The sequence below is a fragment of the Coenobita brevimanus genome, chromosome 110, assembly GCF_032717465.1.
Source record: "Coenobita brevimanus isolate Jiangsu-jjx chromosome 110, ASM3271746v2, whole genome shotgun sequence".
In the NCBI taxonomy this organism is placed as follows: Eukaryota; Metazoa; Arthropoda; class Malacostraca; order Decapoda; family Coenobitidae; genus Coenobita; species Coenobita brevimanus.
Genome location: NC_137063.1, coordinates 36,011,465 through 36,036,068, shown reverse-complemented (window position 1 = coordinate 36,036,068; position 24,604 = coordinate 36,011,465). Strand labels below are relative to the sequence as shown.

The window sequence follows — 24,604 nt, the reverse complement described above, 5'->3', positions numbered from 1 at the left end:
GCCATATCTCACTTGACATTCTCTCTAGTTTCTAATTTCATATATATCACTTCAGCCCTGCCTTCTCCCATTTCCACAGTATCTACATTTATGTTGTTCTTCACTGCTATCATCACTCCTCCTCCCGTTTTTTCTTTTCTGTCTCTTCTCCACAGTTTGTATTTACCATCTCCCAAATGAACATCAATATCTTCTCTTAATTTAGTCTCTACCAAGCACATGACATCAGGTTCATGTTCACTCAAGAAATCGTTAATTTCTTGTCTTGCCGATATAAAACCATCAACATTAGTATATACCACCTTCAAATTATTTTTGATGTTTTTTATACCCTCTTCTCTCCTTCCCTCCATTGGTACCACTTCCTCAATTTCTGATCTTTCATAGCCATCCCCCTTAGTTTCCTTCACTTCTATTTCTTTACATACCACTTCCTTACTTTCATATCTATCATTCTCCAAAAAAAAGTATTACATTCTTCCTCTGTCCTCTTATCATTTTTTTCCTTTACTTGTTCCTTCAATGATTTAAAACTTCTCTTTCTTCTTCATTCAAGTCTTTTCTTATTATATTTTCCATCCCTGCCTCTTTGCTTAGTTTCGAGGTCACTTTAAGTATATCATTCACTACACTTTCTGATGACAACTTGACTCTCATTGGTCCTGTTTCCCCTTCTTCAAAGGCTCTATCCTCCTTACTTCCTCAATTTCTTTTACCCACTTGTCTCCTTCAGGATCAATCTTGCCTAATATTCCTCTCACCAGGTTCGTGTCTCTCTCGAGTCTCACGGATCTAACCTTTTCTTCCTCCTCTCTGTTTCCAAATATTATATACCACACATCTGTTCCTTTCTACAGTTTCTCTCACTATTTTCTCTTTTTTCTTCAGTACTGTATTTTCACTACATTTTCTTCCATTTTTTTCTTGTTCATTTCCCTTTCTTCCTGGATGATTTCTCTGAAGCTGACCACTTCTTTCTGTTCTTCTTCTACATTTGCCCACCTTGCCTTATGCTCTTCTAATACATTACTCACCTTCTCCGTTTTATTAGTACTCTCTTCTAGTTTTCTCCTCAATTCGATATTTTCACGCATCAAATTTCTGATCTCCTCATTCGCTGTTTCATTGGACTGGATCAGACTCTGTATAGTAATCTCCGTATTCTCAGACACGTCCTTTAACACTAGATTCTCCACTTTCTTTTCAAGTTCACTAATCCTCATAGTCAGTGTTTTAACCAAATCCATGACATTAGTATTTCTATCAAATCCTGGAAATTCGAGTCCCTCAATGTTTACATTTTGGCCATGTTTGAGGTTGGTTACAATACCAAAACAGCTGTTGCCAAAAATACTGCAAACATTCATGTATGTTCTTGCCAATAAATCTTTACATTATTGGTAGGTTATATTAACTACAGTATTTTAAACTTAATGCAAGACCATAGAAGACAGGACAAACATAATTCCTGAAAACTATTTAAGGTTTGCAGTGTTGGCTGGGCCTGGGAGCAGTCAAGAGACGCCTGTTTGCTATGGCTGTTCGCATGTGTGTGTGTGCACACATGCATGTATTTACCTACTTGTATTTACCTATTTGTAGTATACAGGAATTGAGCAATGCTCGTGTTGTCCTGTCTCCATATCCACATTTATCAAGTCTACCTTTACACACATGAATGTTTTTCTCATGCACCACCTCTTTGTCTAAGTCGTTCCAAATATTTAAGTATTTACCTAATATACCTTATTGTGATGTACACGGAATGTACTATGCTCGTGGGTTTCTGTCGCTGTTTCTCAATAAGTCGAATTTAGCTTTAAACTCGTTTAAGTTTTTAGACTGGACGATCTCTTTGTCCAGGCTATTCCATAAGTCTATACTTCTGTAAGGAAAACTTTATTTCTTGATATCCTTCAAACAGCTTGACTTCTTCAATTTCATTCCGTGTCCTCTTGTTGCTCTCTTATCCCATACAAACAGATCTTCTTTGTCAATTTTATCTACTCCCACCATGGTCCTGAACACCGCAATCATGTCTCCCCTCTTTCTCCTTTCCTCTAACGAAGGCAAATCCTGTTTTTCCAGCCTCTCTCTGTATGACAGGTCTGTCAGACTGGGGACCATCTTGGTTGCTGTTCTTTGTATTCTCTCAATCTTGTTTATATCTTTCTTTTTGTGTGGGGACCACACTACCGCTGCATATTCTAACCTGGGGCGGATCATGGGCACTATCAATTTTTTCATCATTTCCTCATCCATATTATGAAATGCTACTCTTATGTTAGTCAAGAGTTTATAAGTCTCTCCAACTATCTTGTTAATGTGCTTTTCTGGTGACAAACTATCTTGGACCAGCACTCCCAAATCTTTCTCTTCTCTCCTTTTTGTGATTAATTCATTACCCAAAAAATAATTCAGTGATGGTCTCCTGGTACTTTTACCCATTTCCAATATTTTACATTTCTTTACATTAAATTTCATTTCCCACGTCCGGCTCCAATTGTGTATCGTATCCAAATCCTCCTGCAGTATTTTACAATCCTCCTCAGCCTCTATCTTCCTCAAGATCTTTACATCATCAGCAAATAGACTTGCATAACTGTTCACTCCATCTACCTTATCATTTACGTAAATCAGGAACATTACTGGCGCCAACACTGAGCCTTGAGGGACTCCACTTGTTACTTCCCTCCATCCAGACATCTTTTCCTTTATTACTGTCCTCATTTGTCTGTCTCTCAAAAAGTCTCTCATCCATTCCAGAAGTTTCTTCTTTAGTCCTTCTATATATTCTAGTTTCCACATTAGTCTCTTATGAGGTACCTTGTCAAAGGCCATCTCTAAGTCTAAGTACACACAGTCCACCCAGCCATCTCTCTCCTGTACCACATCAATCGCTCTTGAGTAAAAGCTCAACAAGTTAGAAACACATGACCTTCCACTTCTGAATCCAAACTGACATTCAGCTAAAATATTCATCTCTTCCAGATATTTTATCCATCTGTCTTTCAGGATTCTCTCACACAATTTTGTGACCATGCTGGTTAGAGACACTGGTCTATAATTCAGGGGTTCTTCCCTGTTTCCTCCCTTGTAAATTGGTACCACATTTGCCCTCTTCCATTCTTTTGGCACTTTCCCCTCTTCCAGTGAGCATACGATTAAGCTGTGAATTTTATCCGCCAGTTGTTCTCTGCATTCCTTTAGTACCCAATTAGAAATTCCATCAGGTCCTGGGGCTTTCCTTACATCTTGAGTTTCCAGTAATTTATACACTTCCTGTACCTCCACTTTTATATCTTTCATCACCGGAACATTTCTAATCACTCCCTCCCCTTCCACAAGCTCCTTTTCTTTAGTGCAAACTGACTGGAAACGTTTGTTCATTATTTCTGGTTGCATTGCCGCATCCTTAAAGACCTCTCCTTCTACTTTCAGTTTGATGATTCCTTCCTTTTGTTTCAGTTTGCCATTAACAAATCTATAAAACAGTTTGGGTTCATCCTTGCATTTGTCAATTATACCTTTTTCAAAATTCCTTTCTTCTTCTCTACGTATTCTTGTGTATTCATTTCTTATTCTTTTATATTCTTCCTTTGTTCTGTCGTTACCTCTCTTTCTCCAATTGTTCCATGCCTTATCTCTCTCTTTTTTTTGCTATCATACACCTTCTATTAAACCACTCCTTTTTCCTGTTTTCTTTCCCTCTTACTCTTGATACAAATTTTTCCACTCCCAAATTATAGAGGTCTAGAAAGATATCCCACTTCCTCTGTATCTCTCTTGTTTCTCTGAATTTTCTCCAATCCGCATTTTCAAAAAAGTTTCTCAATCCTGTAAAATTTGCTTTGCCAAAGTTGTATCTTCCCTGTCTATGAAGCTCGTCTCTTGGCTCGACGTTTCCTATTAACATCTGGAACTCAGTGACCACGTGATCACTTTTTCCCAAAGGACAGAGATATTCCAATGATTCTATTACGTCAGGTTCTTTGGTGAACAGTAAATATAACCTTGCTGGTGTGTCCTCACCTTGAAACCGTGTCTCTTCTTTGACCCATTGCGTCATCACATTATTCATTATTATATTTAATAACATAGTGCCCCACGAATCCTCGCCGCCTCCCGAGTACCATTCCTCCCAGTTCACCTCTTTACAATTAAAGTCACCCACCAAAATTATATTATTGCTTTTCTCAATTATTTTTTGCAAGTAGTTAGCCATATCTAACAACACCTCATGGTATTCGTCATTCTTCCATGCTCTCGTCTTTGGGGGAACATACACTACCGCCATATCTCTCTTAACATTCTCTCCAGTTTCTAATTTCATATATATCACTTCAGCCCTGCCTTCTCCCATTTCCACAGTATCTACATTTCTGTTGTTCTTCACTGCTATCATCACTCCTCCTCCCTTTTTTTCTTTTCTGTCTTTTCTCCACAGTTTGTATTTACCATCTCCCAAATGAACATCAATATCTTCTCTTAATTTGGTCTTTACAAAGCACATGACATCAGGTTCATGTTCTCTCAAGAAATCATTAATTTCGATCCTTGTCAATATGAAACCATCAACATTAGTATATATCACCTTCAAATTATTTTTGACATTATTAATACCCTCTTCTTTCCTACTCTCTGTCCGTACCACTTCCTCAACTTCTGATCTTTCACAACCATCCCCCTTAGTTTCCTTCACTTCTATTTCCTTGAATACCATTTCCTTACTTTCATATCCAATACTCTCCAAAAAAAAGTATTACATTCTTCCTCTGTCCTCTTATCATTTTTTTCCTTTACTTCTTCCTTTAATGATTTTAAAACTTCTCTTTCTTCTTCATTCAGATCTTTTCTTATTATAATATTTTCCATCCCCGCCTCTTTGCTTAATTTCCAGGTCACTTTAAGTATCTCATTTATTACACTTTCTGATGTAAACTTGACTCTCACTGGTCTTGTTTCCCCTTTCTTGTAAGGCCCTATCCTCCTTACTTCCTCAATTTCTTTTACCCACTTGTCTCCTTCGGGGTCAATCTTGTCTAATATTCCTCTCACCTGGTTCGTGTCTCTCTCAAGTCTTACGAACCTAACCTTTTCTTCCTCTTCCCTGTTTCCAAATACTACCACACATCTGTTCCTTTCTACAGTTTCTCTCACTAATTTCTCTTTTTTCTTCAGTATTTTCAGTACATTTTCTTCCATTTCTTTCTTGTTCATTTCCCTTTCTTCCTGGATGATCTCTCTTAAGCTGACCACTTCTTTCTGTTCTTCTTCTACGTGTGCCCACTTTGCCTTATGTTCTTCTAATACATTACTCACCTTCTCCGTTTTATTAGTACTCTCTTCTAGTTTCCTCCTTAGTTCAACATTTTCCCGCTTCAAATTCCTAATCTCTTCATTGGCTGTTTCATTGGACTGGATCAGACTCTGTATGGTGGTTTCCGTATTTACTGACACATCCTTTATCATTAGATTCTCTACTTTCTTTTCGAGTTCACTAATCCTCATAATTAATGTTTTAAGCAGGTCCATGACATTGGTACTAGCATCAAATCCTTGAAATTCTAGACCCTCATTGTTTATATTTTCGGCCATGTTTGATGTTGGTTAAATACCAAAACAGCTGTTACCGAAAAAAAACTACAAACATTCATGTACAATCTAGTCAATAAATCTTTACATTTTTGGTAGTCTATTAACTTTTATTATTTTGAATTTAAATCAAGACCTTAGGGGACAGGACAGACAAAATTCCTGAAACTACTTAAGGTTAGCAGCGATGGCTGGGACGTCTGCTCTCTCCGGCTGTTCGTTCGTGTGTGTGTGTGCATCCGTGCATGCATGCAGTTGGTGCAATCACTTACTGAGCACTGTGGGAAGGTGGGATGCTTACAGTAGCCAGAAATGCTTTATACCACATTGCACATTACTGTATATACATTCAATGCTCGTTATGAAAACATTCGAATCTGACCAATTGCTATGCACACTAAGTATGAAAGGCATTATGGAAGAGTGCATTATGGGTGAGTCATTTTGTGTGTGTGTGTGTGTGTGTGTGTGTGTGTATGCTTACCTAATTGTTCTTACCTAATTGTATCTTTACATGAATGAGTCAAGCTCAGGCTGTCCCGTGTCTTAAACCATATTTATCATACATATCCTTAAAATTGTGAATTGTTTTGGCATACACTATTTCATTCGGTACTGTATTCCACTGATCAATTGCTCTGTTTGGGAAACTAAATTTCCTTATGACCTCTCTTCTTATGCAGTTTTTTGCAGTGTCCTCTTGCTGATGCTTCCCCATAGGTTAAGTAATCATTTATGTCTATTTTCTCCTTCCCTGATATGCATTTATATAGAATAATCATGTCACCTCTTTTCCTTCTCTCCTGTAGTGTTGGTAGATTCAGTTTATTTAGTCTTTCTTCGTAGCTTAGATCCCTTAAGCTTGGTACCCATCTTGTAGTGGCCCTTTGAACTTTTTCAATCTTGTCTATGTGTTTTTTGAGATGAGGACTCCAGACTACTGATGCATACGCCAGAATTGGTCTGATGAATGATGTTATTATCTTTCTTAGCATGTCTTCATTTATGTATGTGAATGCTATTCTCATATTTGCAAGCAGTGTATACATGTTCCATACCTTCTCACTGATGTGGTCTGCCGGAGATAGTCTGTTATTGATAATCACACCTAGGTCCTTCTCTCTTTCTGATGTGTGTAGGGTTTTATTTCCTAACGTATGATCCCAATCAGGTCTTTTTTCCATGTTTACCAAACTTAATTACATGACACTTGCCCACATTGAATTCCATTTGCCATGTATTACTCCATTCATGAAATTTATTTAATTCTTCTTGTAGCTCTTTACAAGAGTCTGTGTTAGTAATTCTTCTTTGTATTTTTGCATCATCTGCAAACATATTTAAATAGCTTTCATTTCCAGTGTTATTGTCTATATCATTTATATTCACTAAAAACATGATTGGTGCCAGCACTGAGCCCTGTGGACCTCCACTAGCCACCTCCCTCCATGATGAGTAATTTCCCCTTAGTACTGTTCTCATTTCTCTTCTTATGAGAAAATCTTGCATCCAACAATACAGTTTGCCTCGAATTCCTCCTTGATGGTACAGTTTCCATGAAAGTCTTTGGTGTGGTACTGTGTCAAATGCTTTCTTGAAATCTAAATAGATACTGTCCACCATCCTTCTATTTCCTGTAATGTGTCTGTTACTCTGTCATAGTAGCTCAACAGATTAGTAACACATGATTTTCCTTTTCTGAAACCAAACTGTCTTTCTGTTATCATATTGTGTTCTTCTAGATGATTTACCCAAGCTTTTCGTATAAGCTTTTCTAATACCTTGCCTACAACACTGGTCGGTAGTTGAGTGGATTTTGTCTATTCCCTTTCTTGAATAAGGGAACAATGTTTGCCTTCTTCCAATTATCAGGTAGTTTTCCTTGACTCAAGGATTTCTTGAAAATTAAAAATAATGGTTTACTTGACTCCTTTGCACATTCACATAGTACCCAACATGAAATTTCATCAGGACCATTTGCTTTTCCTTTGTCTAATTTACTTAGCTCCTCTTGTATTACTTTTTCTGATGTTTGTATATCTGGTAGTATGTGTGGGCATGCATGTTCCACATAATCCCTCTCAAAATTTTTTTCCTCTGTAAAAACTGATTGGAATTTCTTGTTTAGTGCTTCACAAATATCCTTTTCTTGTGTATAGGTGATTCCCTCATCCGTAATGGATTGTATTTTATCTTTTACTTTGGTTTTGCTTCTGATGTAGCTGTAAAATAGCTTCGGTTGATCACTACTTTTATTTATGATATCCTCCTCAAACTGTTTTTGGGCATCCCTCCTTATTCTTGTATAATCTTTTCTTGCCTGTTTGTAATTATTTTATGCCCTTTCCCTATTGTGTCTTGTGTATCTATTCCACAACAAATCTCTTTTTTCTTTTGATTTTTTACTTTCTGTATTGAACCATTTCTTTATTTTCTTTTCTGCTTCTTTGTGCTTTGGGATGTACTTTTGGACTCCTATTTCATAAAGTTCACAGAATTTTTTAGATATAGCATTTAAATCTTGTCCTCTAAGCTCCTTTCCCCAATTAATTTCTAAGAAGTACTTCTTTAGGTCATGATAGTTTCCTTTTTTATAGTTTAGGCTCTTTTTGTAACTTTCATTGCTTTAAGTATGTCATATGCTATCCTGAAGTTGCAATTTAGTACTGCACAACGCCCATGCCACGTTGAGTACACCGCTTCCCGTCCGATCAGCGAAGTTAAGCAACGTTGGGTCTGGTTAGTACTTGGATGGGTGACTGCCTGGGAACACCAGATGCTGTTGGCATAACGTTCTCCGTACGTGTCAAGTGGGGTTGGTGGAGGATTAGTGCCCCTCCCTGTAAAACAATTAACTCTAAGCCCTTGGCCACCCCATTTGGGATACATGGTGTCTGGCAATGAATGAATGAATGAATGGTCGTTTTTGCCGAATGGAGGGTGGTATATTAAATTGTCAATATCGTTTTCTTGCCTAGTAAATATGAGATCTAGCATTGAGGGTACATCGAGTCCTCTTTCTCTGGTGCATTCCCTTACATGTTACGTTAGGAAAAACTCTTGCACAAGATCCAGGAGCTTTTGGTTCCAACAACTTTCTTGGCTTATTATATCTAGAGTATTCCAATTTATATTTGTATTAAAATCTCCAGTTAGTATAATTCATTCCGATATCTCTTCCATTTTATGTAGTAATGATCTTAAACTCTGAACTGTATTCTCTTCCAGGTCCTCATACTCGTCTCTTTCCCATGTGTTTGACTTGGGTGGCATGTACAAATTGGCTACAATTACTTTCCGTTCAGTTGTATTGATCTCTACTGCAATCAGTTCTACTTGTGAGGGTATATCTAGTTCTATTTCTTTGACTTTCAGATTTTTCTTAGTTAATATTATAATTCCTCTTCCTTTTTTTAACCCGTCACGTCCCGAGGTTTTCCGCACCTCCGACATCCCCCAGTCCCGAGGTATCTTCGAAAAAAATTTTTTGGCTAAAACCTTCGCTTTTGGTGAGAAACATCGAAAATTCATAGAGAAATCGCTCACCTGAGGTTTAAAATACCCAATCCAGGTAGGAGTTCCTCCTTACCTGACTGGGTTTTCTAACATGCTGGCACCAAAGAAAACGAGTTCTATGGGAGGGTAACTATTTTATCCACTCATAAACGGTATTTATTTATTTACTTGGTACGAATGTATATGTAGTCTGAGAGTATATTGGTTTTCAAGCAGTAATAAAGGCATTATAAGCATTGTTTCACTCACTAACTAATCACCATACCTGACCTTTTTTTGCCACATTACCTGATCATTATTTCTGGCTGTTTCTTCTTCTAATGCTATATAAACATTGTCCTCCACATTGTCATCGACTGGGGAATCACTCTGGCCCTGAATATCTTTACTAGCCAGGTCATTGGTAACAGGTCCTTTGCCAAGATAATGGCGTGAGGGGGGGAGGGGGGAGGTTATGCTGTGTAAGGCATTGTCCCTGCTTGGCATCTTGTAGAGGAATAGAGGAAGGTGTCCCTTGTATACATACGAAAAATCACGCGCGAAAATTGAAAATTGTGCAAATTAGGGACCTTGCAATTGCACAACGTACTGGTACGTCGCCGGGACTGGCAAATGCAAATCGTTGCAACGTACCCATACGTCGACGGGACGGGGCGGGTTAAGTCCCTATCTCTTCTCCATATATTATATTCCTCTAAGTTCATTATGTCATTTGATAGCCTTGGTGTTAATTTTGTTTCAGTTAGGCATATTATATGTGGTTCATTTTCTTTGACAATCATTCATCTCTAATAATTTAGATACCCTTCCATCCACATTTGAGTACATTTGAGTATTCCATTTCAAGTTAGGTCAGGAGTGATTCAAGGAGGAGTTCTTTCGCCATTGTTGTTTGTTTTGGTTATAGATTATGTTATGAAAAAGGTTGTAAGGAGAACAGGTGCAGGAATTAACTGGAAAGAAAATAAGAAGCTGATGGATTTGGACTATGCTGATGATATTGTACTGATTTGTGGAAGTACTTACGAGATGCAGAGGGTGCTTGATTGTTTAGTGGAGGAAGGAGAAAAAGTGGGATTGGTAATAAATTGTGGAAAGACTGAAATTATTAATATGAACATAGAGAACCAAATCGATTGTGTAATTGGGAATAATGTGGTGAAGAATGTAGAAAACTTTAAATATCTGGGAACGATTGTATCATCTAATGGATCATTAAACAATGAAATTGAGGAGAGTATTAGACAGGCTTGGCGAGCTGTTGGAATGTTGAAATCTGTTTGGAATAATAATATGCTTTCGATACATACTAAAGTGAAAATTTACAAGTCCATGGTTAGACCAATTTTAATTTATGGGCATGAGTCATGGTACAGTACAATTGCAACAGATCAGAAAGTATTAGGATTTGAGAATAAAATACTGAGAAGGATTCTTGGGGTTAAGTGGCAAGACAGTGTTACAAATGCAAGAGTAAGGGATATTATGAGAGTGGAACCAGTTAATGAATATGTGAGACTGTCTCACTGGAAGTGGCTGGGGCACATATACAGAAAAGAAGGTAGTTTAATACAGGATGTACCAGAGTGGACTGCTAGAGGAAGAAGAGGTAGAGGTAGGCCAAGGGAAACCTGGTTGAGGACAATGAAATAGGAAGCAGGAGAGGAATGGTGGTGGGACCTGAAGGAGATGGCAAGAGACAAATATTGGTGGAGAGAGTTCATTGAGGCCCTATGCAGCCTGTGGGGTGTCACAGGAAATGATTGATTGATTGATTGAAGTTTATGATGTCATTTGATAGCCTTGGTGTTAATTTTGTTTCAGTTAGGCATATTATATGTGGTTCATTTTCTTTAACATAATCATTCATCTCTAATAATTTAGATACCATTCCATCCACATTTGAGTACATCAACTTAATCATATTGTTTATATACTTCTCATGACTTGGTTCTACTACCTTCCTCCTTTTTATTCCCTCCTGTTTATGTACCACTTTCGTACATGCAATCCTATTACTTTGTAGAAAAATGTATTCTTCTCCTTCTCTGATCTTCCCTCATTTTTTGTTTTTGCTTCCTCCCTCTTCTCTTTCAGTAATTCCAGTTCCTCTTGTGTTAGGCATCTTTTTGTCCATTTATTTTTGAACTCTTTCCATAAGATTCTTTGCATTTTTTAGTATCTCCTCCACAGTGTTTACACTCTGGAAGGTTACCTTTAAGGGTCTTGACTTGCTTCTCTTGTATTTCTATAACCTTTTGTGTTCCTCTATGTCTTTACTGCAAATTTCCTCTGATACTTCTTTCAATATGCTCATTACATTTGCCATCTCTTTTTTGTCTCTTGAGATCTTGTTTTTTACTTCTTCCTCTTCTATACCAGTGATTACTATAGATTTGTTGATATCTACTGAATCTCTGACTAACTTAGGATTGTTTTGGATTATTCTTTTCACTTCCTTTTTAATGCTTTTTTCTTCCACCCTTGTTTCTAAGTCTTTCTTTACTTTCACCATTTCAGCGTAAGTGGTTTCCATATAATTTTTGTAGCTTTGCACAGCTTCATTCACCTGTGTTATCTTCTCCTCAATATCACTGCTATGGTCTATCAGACTGCTTACTTATCTAATTGTCTCTGTATCATTTTGAACTCTTCCATAATACTCTCGTGGTTGACTACTGTACTTGCCATTTCACTAATTTTTCTCCTGAGTGAACCCAGTTCTACTGTCAACTCACCAATGGTTATGTCTTTCTTGTTGACTTCCTTTCCTAATTTTTCAATTTCTTTCTTTTGCAAGTGCATGTTTCTTAATTTCATCAATCTCATTTTGAAAAGCCGTCTTTAGCCTGTGTACTCTTTCAACCAGTTTATTGTGAGTCTCCATTTCAACCAGTTCTTGGTAGAAATCATCGTCCTGCTTCCTACCTTTATCCCTTTTCTTTTCCAAATTTGCTTTAGTAAAGTATGTGGTCATGTTGCAGTACTAAAAGCACATACTGAATGGTACAGTACTTACATTCCCTGGGGCAGTTGTAGACAAAACAAACGATCAGCTGATTGTGCGCATTCTTACTCTAATTTGTTTTCTTTTCTATTTGAACAAGTCTTGCTTTAAAACTTCTTTTTTTTTTTTCTTTTTTTCTTTTTTATTAGAACACCATTTAGTCTAACCTGGTACAGAACTTGACTCATATAAAGATATTAATTTAGGTAATGCCACTGGCCAAATTGGCCGTTTATGGAGCGATGGCGGTGAGCGTCTGGTCTCCTCGGTGCCTTGTGTGTGTGTGTGTGTGTGTGTGTGTGTGTGTGTGTGTGTGTATTTACCTAACTGTGATATACAGGAAATGAACTACGCTCGTGAGGTCCCGTCTCTGTTTCTCAATAAGTCAAATTTAGCTTTAAACTCGTTTAAGGTTTTAGACTGGACGATCTCTTTGTCCCGGCTATTCCACAGGTCTGTACATCTGTAAGGAAAACTATATTTCTTGATAAACTTCAAGCAGCTTGGCTTCTTCAGTTTCATTCTGTGTCCTCTTGTTACTCTCTTATCCCTTAAAAACAGATCTTCTTTGTCAGTTTTATCTACTCCCATCATGGTCCTGAACACTGCAATCATGTCGCCTCTCTTCCTCCTTTCTTCTAAGAAAGGCAAATCCAGCTTTTCCAGCCTCTCTCTGTACGACAGATCTGCCAGACTGGGGACCATTTTGGTTGCTGTTCTTTGTATTCTCTCAATCTTGTTTATATCTTTCTTTTTGTGTGGGGACCACACTACTGTTGCATATTCTAACCTGGGGCGAATCATGGCCACTGTCAATTTTTTAATCGTTTCATCCATATAATGAAAAGCTACTCTTATATTAGTCAGGAGTTTAAACGTCTCTCTAACAATCTTGTTAATGTGTTTTTCAGGTGACAAACTGTCCTGGACCAGCACTCCCAAATCTTTCTCTTCTCTCGCTTTTGTGATTGGTTCATTACATCATCATCATCATCATCCGGACCTTTCCCACCCAGGGGCAGGGTGAGGAGTAGCAATGTCCAGACAGCACAAACTTGCCCAATCCAAATAGGCCACATTTCCATTCACTTATCATTGAAGCCCCCGGAATCCTGGCTCTACCGGATACGCCAAAAAAAAAACATTCACCACATTCTGCAGCTTCACACAGACGTATCTGATTGAGTCAATCCAGACGCTGCCATGCTCAAAAGTGGTGCCAAAATCCCTGATCATGCACTTCTCCTCACAACATTCATCCAGTCAGCTCGATCTCTTGTCAGTTCTGTAGCCTCACTGACTTCCAAACCTTTCTTCCTCAAACACTCATCCGCCATATCTCTCCACCTTCTCCTTGGCCTACCTCGCCTCCTCCCTCCTTCAGATTCGCTCAGGTATACCCTTTTCACCACTCTATTGTTATCCATTCTTTCCACATGACCATACCATCTCAGGACACTCTCTTCTATTCTGGTGTCCACCCACTTCCTCACTCCACACCTTTCACGAATCACACTATTTCGTATCCTATCCACCCTCTGTACTTCACATACATTCCTCAGCAGTCCCATCTCCACTGCTCTCACTCCTGACTTTCCATTTTCATGCCACACCATAGTCTTACACCCATATGTTAGAGTTGGCACTAACGCTCCCTTATGTAAGCCTCGTGCTGTTGCAACACTCAAGCCTCTGTTTCTTATCAAGGCCTTTATTGTACCAGCTACTTTTCTTCCTTGTGTCACTGCTTTTAACTTCTTTTGCACATTTTCCTTTTTTTTCTATCACTGTACCCAAGTATTTGAACTCTCTCACCAATTCCAGTCTCTCTCCATTCACTGTGACATCACACTGGGAGTCCCCTTCTCTCTGAGTAACCATCACTTTACTATTTTCTACATTTACTCTCAAGGCACGACACTCACAGACATCAACAAAACTCTGCACTAGCCTACCAAGTTCCTGTCTGGTACTTGCAAGCAGTACCGCATCATCAGCATACAGCAAATTTGAGATATTCCATCCATCACCATTCATTACCAACACCATCCCTCTCTCCATTACTCATGTTTTCACTTCTCTCATCACCCCATCCATATATACATTGAACAACCATGGGGACATCACACAACCTTGTCACACACCCACACCGATCGTGAACCATTCACTTAGATGCCCATTAACCCTTACACATGCTGCACTGTCATCATAAAAACTCTTGACAGCACCTAGCAGCGTACCATCTACACCATACATGCGCAAAACTTTCCACAATCCCTCTGTCTGCTTTGTCATACGCTTTTTCCAGATCCATGAATGCCATAAACACCTTGTGGTCCGTCTCACAAGCCTTCTCAGCTAACTGTCTCACTGCAAATACGTGATCCACACATCCTCGGCCACTCCTAAAGCCCCCCTGTTCATCACTCACTAGGGCTTTTGATATCTCTCTTACTTTCTCTATAATGATTCTTCCATATACCCTCCCTACCACACTCAATAAACTTATTCCACGATAATTCTTGCACTCACTTCGCTCACCTTTATTTTTGTACAGGGGTACAATCACAGCCTTTTTCCACTCTGCGGGCACAGTTTCACTTATCCATGCCATCTTACATATCTCCAACAACACTTCATTCCACTCCCTCCACTACACTTAAGCATCCCTGCATACACCTCATCAACCCCAGCTGCTTTCCCATTTTTCAGCCGTTTCACAGCAGTCTAGCTCAGTCGGTAGAGAGGTTGCCTGTAGTCCTAACGGACCCAGGTTCAAGTCACCGCTGGGGCAGGGAACAGTTTAAGGATTTGAATTTAGTAAAAGTAGACTTTACTGATCTACCAGAAGGCCCGCTGACATGTTGTAAAAATCTATCTATCTATCTATAGCCCGACGCCCTAATCCCGCAAAGGGTGGCCGCAGACAAAACGCCTCCAAGTCACTCTGTCACCCACCATTTGACTCCCCTCCCCCCAACTCACCCCCCCCTCCCTCATATACCTCTCAACTCCATCCCTCCACCTCATCCTCGGTCTACCCCTCCCTCTCCCTCCCTCCACCTCACCTACATACACCCTCTTAGTCAGTCTTTCATTCTCCATCCTCTCCACATGTCCAAACCACCTCAGTGTATTTCTCCTAATCTTTTCAACCACATCCACATCTACCCCACAACGTTCCTTCACTTCTTCATTCGTCAACCTGTCCCTCCATGTCACTCCACATGCTCCTCTCAAGTAACTCATTTCCACTGCTCTCACTCTTGACTTGTTCCCCTCTTGCAAGGTCCACGCCTCGCTTCCATACGTCAGGGTAGGGATCACAATACCATCATGCAGTGACTTCTTAACTTCCATACTCACCTCCCTATTTCTCATCACTGCTTTCAGTGTGCCAACAACCTTCCTTCCCTGCTGTACCCTTTCACGTACTTCATCCCCCAAAGTTCCATCCTTACTCATCACACTACCCAAGTACTTGAATGCACTCACATTCTCCATATCCTCACCATCCAACCTCACTGCACACTCTGTGACTTCATTCCTCTCAAACACCATAACTTTACTTTTGTTTACATTAACTTTCAGCTTCCTCCTCCTAGACACTGTCCCAGATTCATTCACCAAACCTTGCAACTCCCATTCATCTTCACTCAACAATACTGTATCATCAGCAAACAGCAACACCGGAAGCTTCCAAATCTCACCCTCATTCATTAGGGCCACCCCCACATCCACTGCCCTACCTTGTACCTCCTTTACGACCCCATCCATATATATATTAAACAGCCATGGAGACATTACACACCCCTGTTTCAGTCCCACATTGAGATCAAAGAACTCACTCAGCTCACCATCCACTCGCACTCTAGCCCTAGCTCCCTCGTACATACTCTTCACAGCACTCAACAATTTCCCCTCCACTCCATATATTCTTAATACCTTCCACATACCTTTCCTATCTATTCTGTCATAAGCTTTCTCCAAGTCCATGAAGGCAGCGTACACTTCCCTTCCCTTCTCTAGATACTTCTCCACTAAACATCTTAGAACAAATATCTGATCTACACACCCTTTTCCCTTCCTAAATCCCCCTTGTTCTTCTCCAACTAGCTCCTCTGTCATATGCCTAACCCTATCAATGAGTATTCTGCCATATATTTTACCAGTCACACTAAGAAGGCAAATACCCCTATGGTTACCACATACTTCTCTCTCCCCTTTTCCTTTGTACAGAGGAACAATTATACCTGATTTCCAGTCCTCTGGAACCCTTCCCTCTTCCCAAGCCAATCTACACAACTTCCATATCCACTCCACAACAATCTCACCCCCATACCTAAGCATTTCACCACACACTCCATCAATTCCTGGGGCCTTTCCCAGCTTAATCTTCTTCATCGCTTCCACTACTTCTGACCTACTGATCTCTTCCTCCCTCCTCTCATCTCTTCTTCTCCCAGCCATTCCCCAACCACTTATACTCACACTGCTCTCACTCTCTACATTCATCAAATCCTCAAAGTGCTCCTTCCATCTCCTCAATTTCTCTCTCTTCTCCACCAACAATCTATTATTCCTATCTTTCACTCCCCTACTATTTCCCCTTTCACACTGCCTTACTTTCTTTACCTCCTTCCAAAACAATTTCTTACTCTCCCTCCATTTCACACTCAGATTCCTCCCAAACTCTTCATCCACTTTCTTCTTACTCTCCTTCACCAGTCTCTTAACCTCCCTTCTCCTGCTCACATATACCTCTCTCTTCTCTCTCTCATCTTCTCCCCTACCTCTACTCGCCAACCATTCACCATATGCCTTCTTCTTTTGTTCCACAGCTCGTTTCACCTCATCATTCCACCATGCTGTCCCTTGCACACCCTTGCATCTCCTCCTCACTCCACAAACCGCCTCACACGCTGCGCTTATCTCTTCCGTGAATATCTTACATACGTCTTCCACCCCTTCCATCTGCTCTAGCTCATACCTTCCCAATCTTTCTTCCACTATGCTCTTATACTCTGTCCTCTTCTCACTATCTTGCAATTTCTCCACTCTTCTCACAGGAGCTGCTTCCTCCTGTCTTCCCCTTCGCCTCCTCAACCACTTTCTTTGCAGCTCTACCTTGGCCATCACTAAGTGATGGTCCGAGACTCCATTCCCCCACCCTCTCCACACCCTTGCATCCAACACTTGTCTTCTCATTCGCTCATCCACACACACGTAGTCTATCATTGCCTTTCGTTCAACAAGTTCACCCTATATCCTTCTCATTACTCTCCATGTATACCGGTGGATCATCTTATGACCAATACACCAGTCCTGTATGAGACAGCCCTAGCATGTATTCAATATGGACAGTGGGTGTTAGCGTCGAAGTGGTGACATGTAGAGGTGCATGGTATGTAGGAGGACTACTGGGCCTTGGGAACAGGCTGTGAAACCTTTTGCCCAGAGTAAAAAAATAATCTATCTATCTATCTATCTATTGCCAGACGCCTCAATCCCGTTTGGGGTGGCCACAAACAAATTGCCTCCAAGTCGCCCTGTCCCCCACCATTTCACTGCCCTGCTCAGAGCTCACACCCCCCTCTCTCATATACCTCTCCACCCCATCCCTCCATCTCATCCTTGGCCTCCCCCTCCCTCTTCCCCCCTCCACCTCACTCACATACACTCTCTTCGTCAATCTTTCACCCTCCATTCTCTCCACATGGCCAAACCACCTCAGTGTGTTCCTCATAACGCTTCCTATCACATCCACATCAACACCACAATGCTCCTTTATATCCTCATTCGTCAGCCTGTCTCTCCACGTGACTCCACAGACTCCTCTTAAATAACTCATTTCCACTGCTCTCACTCTTGACTTGTGTCCTTCCAACAATGTCCAAGCTTCACTTCCGTACGTTAGAGTTGGTATCACAATACTGTCATGTAGTAATTTTTTCACTTCCATGCTCACTTCCCTGTTTCTTATCACTGCTTTCAAAGAACCAGCAACCTTTCTTCCCTGCTGTACCCTTTCAAGCACTTCACCCTCCAAACCTCCATCCTTACTCATCACACTACCCAAGTACTTAAACGTACTCACATTTTCCAATTCTTCACTATCCAACCTCGCTGTACATTCACTAACTTCACCTCTCTCAAAGACCATCACTTTACTCTTCCCTACATTCACCTTTAGATTCCGTTTCTTACACACTCTCTCAAACTCATCCACCAAGCCTTGCAGCTCCCCTTCGTCTTCATTCAACAACACAGTATCATCTGCAAACAACAGTACAGGGAGTTTCCAAACACTACCTTCTCTCACCAGGGCCACTCCAACATCCACTACCCTACCTTGTACCTCTTTTATTACCCCATCCATGTACAGATTGAACAACCATGGAGACATGACACATCCCTGTTTCAAACCAACTTTCAAAGAGAAAAATTCACTTAGTTCACCATCCACACCCACTGCAGCCTTCGCACCATCGTACATACTCTTCACAGCATTCAGCAACTTCCCATCTACTCCATATATTCTTAACACTTTCCACAATCCTTGTCTATCCACCCTGTCATATGCTTTCTCCAAATCCATGAAAGCCGCATACAACTTCTTTCCCTTCTCTAGAAACTTTTCCACTAAAGATCTAAAAATGAATATCTGATCTACACAACCTCTTCCCTTCCTAAAGCCTCCCTGTACTTCTCCAACTAATTCCTCTGTTCTTTCTCTAACTCTGTCTATAAGTATCCTACCATACACTTTTCCTATTATACTAAGAAGACAAATGCCCCTATGATTGCCACACACTTCTTTTTCCCCTTTTCCTTTGTACAAGGGAATAATTATACCTGACTTCCAATCCTCTGGGACTCTACTTTCCTCCCAGGCCAATCTGCACATCTTCCACATGCATTCTACTACTATCTCACCCCCGTGCTTCAGCATTTCACCACACACTCCATCAATTCCTGGGGCTTTCCCCGATTTAACTTTCTTCATTGCTTCCACAACTTCTATCCTACTGATTTCTTCCTGTCTTCTCACCTCCCTTCTTCTCCCAGCCATTCCCCAGCCATTTATACTCGCATTACTTCCATCCTCTATGTTCAACAATTCCTTAAAGTGTTCTCTCCATCTGCTCACTTTTTCTCCCTTCTCCACTAGTAATCTACCATTTTTATCTTTCACTCCCCTGCTAACTTCACTTCCACCCTGTCTTACTCTTTTCACTTCTCTCCAGAACATTTTCTTACAGTCCCTCCACTTTACACTCAAAATCCTTCCAAATTCCTCATCCACTCTCTTCTTACTCTCTCTTACTAATCTTTTCACTTCTCTCTTTCTTTCCACATATAACTCTGTCTTCCGCCTCTCAACTTCTTCCACGCCCCTATTTCTCATCCATTCATTGTATGCTTTCTTCTTTTGTGCCACAGCCTGTTTCACCTCTTCAGTCCACCACACTGTTCCTTGCACCCCCCTCCGTCTTCTCTTCCTTCCACACACCACATCACATGCTGCACATATTTCTTCTGTAAATATCTTACACACATCTTCCACGTCTCCCATCTGCTCCAATTCATATTTGCCCAATCGTTCCTCCACTTCTCTCTTATACTCTGCCTTTTTCTCATCCTCTTGTAACCTTTCCACTCTCCTTGCAACTACTCCTTCCTCTCGTCTTTCCCTTCTTCTATTCCTCCATCTTACTTGCATTCTAATTCTGGCCACCACCAAGTAGTGGTCAGAAAGTCCACTCCCCCAACCTCTATACACTCTTGCATCCGTTACACATCTTCACCTGTGCAAGTGTCACGTCTCCTGGCATTATATTCCTTCTCTGCACACCCCCAAAACCAATCATGTTTACAGCTGCTCTGCTCTTTCTATTCCCATTCATCAGGTTTTCAAAATATTCTTTCCATCTGGTCCATACTTCATCTCCATGGGTTAGTAACCTACCACCTGCATCCTTTACACTATCACATTTCTTTCCACTTTCACTTTTACATTTCTGCACCTCTTTCCAGAATAACTTCTGTGTAGTTTGCATTCATTTTTCTTCCCAGATCATCATTTACCTCCTTTTTCCTCTTCACTAGTCTCTTTACGTGCTTCTTGCTCTCTGTATACTCAGTTCTTATTTCAACTGAACCCCTATCCTGTAACCACTTTAGCCACTTCTTTTCCTCCACCATTCTCTTAACTTCCTCATCCCACCATGCCGTACCCTTCTTTTTTGTTGATACTCTTGCCACACCACACATGTCTTTAGCATTCCTAACTAAGCAATCCCTATATCCATTCTACAGGCTGTCCAGATCCAATTCATTCCAGTTCACTGATTCTAACTCATCCTCTACATTGGTCCTGTAATCATCTGCCACTTCTTTGATCCTCAGCTTCTCAACTTTCAGTCTTTCACCCTGACTGCTTTTCTCTCTCTTGATCCATCTCACTCCTCTCAGCTTGATCTTGCATACCACAATCATATGATCTGACAGACCTCCACATTGTCCTCTCACAGCCCTTGTATCAGCAACCATTCCCATCATCAACCTCTCTACGATCACATAATCAACCAGGCTTCTTTCAACACTGTCCCTGTTTCCTCTATACCATGTATATTTATGTGCATCTTTGTATTTGAAATACGAATTACAAATGCACAACCTCCTCCCCTGGCACATATCCTTTAGTTGCTTCCCATTATCATTTTCTCCTGGTACTCCATAACAACCCATTATGTCATCCTCTGGACGAGTGCCTACTCTTCCGTTCATATCCCCCATCACGATCACTTTATAGCTTCAGGGCATTTCTCCCATTACTTCACCCAGCTCATCCCAAAACCTGTCTTTCTCTCTCTCACTCCTGTCCTCACACGGTGCATATGCTACAATAACTGCCACTTTCATCTTCTCAGACTTGAACTTGACATACGTACACCTCAAGCTGACACATTTGTAGTCTCTCATTCCACTCTGCCACACCTCATTCATCAACAAAGCAACTCCTTCCTTGCATCTTCCTCTCCCTTTCATTCCCGATCTTACACATTTCACACCCTCCCACTCCTCCACTTCGCACCCTTTTATCTTCATTTCATACAATGCCATCATGGCATATCTCGCACTCTTGAATACATTCACCACTTCCACCCTCTTGCTCTCCTCATTCACACCTCTCACATTCCACATGGCCACACGAGTCTGCCCATTTGGTTGGGGCCCTGGGCAGGTATTGGGCCCTCCGAGGCTCTCTGAAACGACTGCCATGATTAAGTGATTTTGGATAGGGTAATCTGGGGGACACTTAACCCTGCCAGAAACCCCAGTTATATGGTTACCACCCAGCGTAGTAAATGGTTTCCTGGGTACAGGAAACCATTTGGCTTGTCACTCAGTGTAGAGCTCATACGGCATCACTCTACATTGAGTGAGTGGATGATGGGCACCCCCACCCCCAGTGATGGCCTCTTGGTACTTTTACCCATTTCCAATATTTTACATTTCTTTGCATTGAATTTCATTTCCCACAACCGGCTCCAATCTTGTATCCTATCCAGATCCTCCTCTAGCATTTTACAATCCTCCTCAACCTCTCCCTTCCTCAAGATCTTTGCATCATCAGCAAACAGACTTCCATAACTGTTCACTCCGTCTACAATATCAATTACTTAAATCAGGAACATTACTGGCACCAACACCGAGCCCTGAGGGACTCCACTTGTTACTTCCCGCCATCCAGACATCCTATCCTTTATTACTGTCCTCATTTGTCTGTCTCTCAGAAAGTCTCTCATCCATTCCAGGAGTTTCCCCTTCAGTCTTCCTATATGCTCTAGTTTCCACATTAGTTTCTTATGGGGTACCTTGTTGATGGCCTTCTCCAAATCGAAATACACACAATCCACCCAACCATCTCTCTCCTGTACCACGTCAGTCGCTCTTGAGTAAAAACTCAAGTTGGAAACACATGGCCTTCCACTTCTAAATCCAAACTGACATTCAGCCAAAATGTTCATCTCTTCCAAATATTTTATCCATCTATCTTTCAGAATTCTCTCGCACAATTTCGCAACCATGCTGGTTAGGGACACTGGTCTATAATTCTGGGGTTCTTCCCTGTTTCCTCCCTTATAAATTGGTACCACATTTACCCTCTTCCATTCTTGAGGCACTTTCCCCTCTTCCAGAGAACAAACAATTAAATTGTGAATCTTATCCGCCAGTTGTTCTCTGCATTCCTTCAGTACCTAATTAGAAATTCCATCTTGTCCTGGGGCTTTCCTTACATCTTGAGTTTCCAGTAATTTATACACTTCCAGTACTTCCACTTTTATATCTTTTATCACTACATTTCTAGTCACTCCCTCCCCTTGCACAAACTCCTTTTCATTAGTGAAAACTGATTGGAAACATTGTTCATTATTTCTGCTTGCATTGCCGCATCTTTATAGACCTCGCCTTCTACATTCAGTTTGGTGATTCCTTCCTTTTGTTTCAGTTTGCCATTGACAAATCTATAAAACAGTTTGGGTTCATCTTTACATTTGTCTATTATACCTTTTCCAAATTTCTTTCTTCGTCTCTACGTATTCTTGTGTATTCGTTGCTAGTGCTTTTATATTCTTCCTTTATTCTGTTGTTACCTCTCTTTATCCAGTTGTTCCACGCCGTGTCTCTCCCTTTTTTTGCTATCGTACACCTATTAAACCACTCCTTTTTTCTGTTTTCTTTCCCCTTTACTCTTGGCACAAATTTTTCCTCTCCCGAATTATAGAGGCCTAGAAAAATATCCCACTTCCTCTGTATCTCTTTTGTTTCTCTGCATTTTCTTCAATCCGCATTTTCGAAAAGTTTTCTTGATCCTGTAAAGTTAGCTTTGCCAAAGTTGTATCTTCCCTGCCTGTAAAGCTCGTCTCTTGGCTCCACGTTCCCTGTCATCATCTGGATCTCAGTGACTACATGATCACTTTTTCCAACAGGGCACAAATATTTCAAGGATTCTATTACATCGGGTTCTTTGGTAAACTGTAAATCTAGTCTTGCTGGTGTGTCTTTACCTCGGAACCGTGTCTCTTCTTTGACCCATTGCATCATCACATTGTTCATTGTTATGTTTAATAATATAGTGCCTCACAAATCTTCGCTGCCTTTTGAGTCTCATTCCTCCCAGTTCACCTCCTTACAATTGAAATCACCCATTAAAATTATATTGTTGGTTTTCTCAACCATTTTCTGTAAATAACTAACCATGTCTGACATCATCTCCTGGTATTCATCATCACTCCATGCTCTTGTCTTAGGGGGAACATACACTACTGCCATATCTCACTTGCTATTCTCTCCAGTTTTTAATTTCATATTTATCACTTCGGCCCTGCCTTCTCCCATTTCTACGGTATCTACATTTATGTTGTTCTTCACTGCTATCATCACTCCTCCTCCCGTTTTTTCTTTTCTGTCTCGTCTCCACAGTTTGTATTTACCATCTCCCATATGAACATCAATATCTTCTCTTAACTTGATCTCTACAAAGCACATAACATCCAGTTCATGTACCCTCAAAAAATCATTGATTTCTAGCCTTGCCAGTATTAAACCATCAGCATTAGTATATGCCACCTTCCAATTATTTTTGATGTTTTTTATACCCTCTTTTCTCCTTCTCTCCGCTGGTACCACTTCCTTAATTTCTGATCTATGACTCTCCAATAAAACACTGTCTTATCTTCCTCCGTTCTTTGTTCGTTTTTACCTTTGCTTCATTTACTAACTCCTTTATTTTAGCCCTTTCTTCCTCATTTGCATCACTCCTTATCCAAACATTTTTGAACCCTTCCTTGTCTGATAATTTCCATGAACTACTGATAATTTTGTTTACTCTTGCCTGGGACTTAAACTTTACCTTCAATGGCCTTGCCCCTCCTTCCTCGTACTTTCCTAACCTAAACGCCTCTTCAATCTCTTCTTGAGATTCATTGTTTTCCTCCTTGACTACTGATATTATTTCTTTAACCTTACTCAGTTCTTCTCTTTCTCTTTCTGATCTTGTTGTCATATGTTTTCCTTTAACTCCTGAAGTTATTACACATTTTTTCTTATAAGCTACATCACTAACTAAAGAATCTCTACTTCTCAGCACCCTAACCACTTCCCTCTCCACCTTTTCCATGCTTGGTTGTTCTTTAATCTTTTTCAAATTTACATTTCCTTCTTCCTGAATTTTCTTCCACCCCTTATGTTGCTTCTTGATTTCTTTAATGTGCTCATCCTGTATTCTTGATTTGGATTCATACTCATCTAGTTTGCTTTTCATCCTGTCCTTTCCGTCTTCCAACCTCTTATTCTCCCTCTTAAGCTGTTTTATTTCATTAGAGGCTGATTCATTGCTCACTATTAATTCAGTAACTTCTCTTTCTTGTTTGTCACTGCGTATACAAATTTTTTCCAGTTTATTCCGTAGAGTTTTAA

At 40.4% G+C, this 24,604-nt stretch overlaps 1 protein-coding gene and 1 non-coding gene across 3 annotated transcripts in view; both read left to right on the top strand.

The window, feature by feature from the left end:
• LOC145417333 (cysteine protease ATG4B-like) overlaps positions 1–24,604 on the top strand; it is a 387,500-nt gene that overhangs the window by 336,750 nt on the left and 26,146 nt on the right. The gene's annotated exons all lie outside the window — the stretch shown is intronic.
• Positions 8,265–8,383, top strand: LOC145417613 (5S ribosomal RNA). The gene has a single exon (XR_013900518.1). It is a non-coding gene; the product is annotated as a 5S ribosomal RNA (ribosomal RNA).